Genomic DNA, 2262 nt, shown 5'->3' with positions numbered 1-2262 from the left:
CAGACATATTCAGACTAACAGAGTACAAAAATAGGGCCACGCATGTAAGGAATTGTAGTACATAAAGTTAACATTTCAAACTGGTGGAGGAAGATGAAAGTTAATAAACGGAACAGGACTACTGGGTACCATTTGGAGAAGAATTAAGTTGGCACTTACCTCCCTCCTTAAATCTGAATTCCACCTAGATCAAAGATTTATATGTGATAAAAGAAACAACAAAAGTATTGGAAGGAAATAAAAGTGAATATTTTTGTAATCTTGGAACTGGAAGTCTTTCTAAACATGTTATAACAGTTTTTAAAAATCCAAGAAGTTGACTAAGAGCTACGATTCCTCATTAGGAAACACCTCAATAGGAAGATGGCCAAATAACAATGACCTAAACTGGTAATTAACAAAAGAAGAAACACAGGTAATTAACAAAAGAAGAAACACAAATGGAAATACTTGAAAAGATTTTCAACCTCGTGAGTAATCCTGGAACTACAGATAAAAACAAAATTGAGATGTCATTTTTCAATAGATCAGGCTGGCAAACGTTGAAAACATCAGCAGAACCCAGTGTTAGCAAAGATATAAGGAAATGGGCACAATTTATGCACTGTTGGTGGGAATGCAAATTCATAGTCATTTTGAGAAGCAGTTTAGTAATATGTAACAAAATTATCATGGGAAAACCCTCTAATTCTTTAAATGTTTCTGTATTGTCTCAATGTTCTACCATCAGAATATTTATTCACTGTTTTCCCATTTAGAAATAGCACTTAACTGAACACCTATTATACAGCCTAGAAACTTCATTATCACATTTATTCCCTTCCTCAACCCTACAAGGAAGGTATTTTCATTCATTTTTATAGGAAAGGAGACAATCCAAGGCTCAGAAAGGTTAAGCAACTTGCACTGGATGTATTTGTACACAGGTCTGGCTGCCACAAAGAGCTCTTTCCATATGCTGCACTGTTACTAATAATATTACTATTAATACTTAACATATGTCTTTTATTGAGTCCCTACTAAGTGCCAGACACTTGATGGATGTTTCTTTTAATCCTTTCAGCAACCCTGAAGGCAGCAGGGTCAGTAGTAACCCTCCTACCAAGGTGCAATAGCTTGCCACGGGTAATAACTGCCAACCTAGGTTTGTCTCGCTCCAAACCCCCTTCCTCCATTTTTGCCACGTTTCCTGCTCATCTAGTGGCATACTGTCTTCACCTTGAGACATTATTTGCCCTGAGGTCTTTGCTCATCTACATGTCTTCAGATCTCCTTCTTGGAGCTCTCTGGGTTTGACTGTGGTGCTTAAATATAGATTTTGCATTTGACCATAATGCAAATGTTTACTTTTACCATGTAGCATTCAAACAAGAATGTTGTGAAGTCAGTTTTGCTGCTAACTTTATCACCCAGCTCAGAATTCTTCAGGGTCTCCTCAGGCAGAATAAAACCAAGGCAGCCAGGCTCCTTCAGTCTGGCTCTCATCTGCCTGGCCTGGAGGTTCCCAGGGTGCCCCGGGCTCCCTTCATTCATGCTCCTGACCACACCCCTCCTGGGTGTTTCAGCTTAATAACCCCAGCACCCAGCAGAACACCTGGCCCAAAGTAGCCTTCTGTAAATACCAGCTGGAGGGAGGAAAGAGGAATGCTCTACCCTTGAAGACACATAGATTTCAACCAGGCAATGTGAGAGAGGCCTTGGAGGCTGAGTGAAATTTAACTGAGCAGAAATGAGGTAAGACTTAAATGAAGGCCACATGCTTGCACAGCCAGTCACCTAGAGACCCGCCTCTATGCTGTGCTGTCCAGCTTTAAGAAGTGCTTTCACATAATAATGATAACTGCTATCATTTATGGCATGCTCACCACATGCCAGGCACCAGATGCTTTACATATATTTTTTTCTTTCTGTATTTACTTATTATGATCCTTATGATTATTATTTACTTTCTGTTCTCTCCGTCAGCTCCACACAAGTTCTAGGAGAGCAAAGCTTTTTTCCTGTTATGTTCAAAACAGTGCCTGGCAAACAGGTGCTCAATAGGTCATTGAATCTTCCAGAGCCCTATGAAGTAAGGCTGACTTTAACCCTCACTTTACAGATAAGTAACTTGAGGCTTAGAGGGAAGAAGTGACTTTTACAAAGGTACAGATCCAACAAGAGGAAAACATTAAAAATAGATCTATGATCTCTCTCTCTCTCGCTCTCTCCCTCTCTCTCTCACCCTGCAACCACCTGGGTTCAGAAATGGCCATTCCCAGC

Source organism: Myotis lucifugus, unplaced genomic scaffold (genome assembly GCF_000147115.1).
Source record: "Myotis lucifugus unplaced genomic scaffold, Myoluc2.0 scaffold_60, whole genome shotgun sequence".
Taxonomy (NCBI): Eukaryota; Metazoa; Chordata; class Mammalia; order Chiroptera; family Vespertilionidae; genus Myotis; species Myotis lucifugus.
This window is presented reverse-complemented; position numbering follows the sequence as displayed.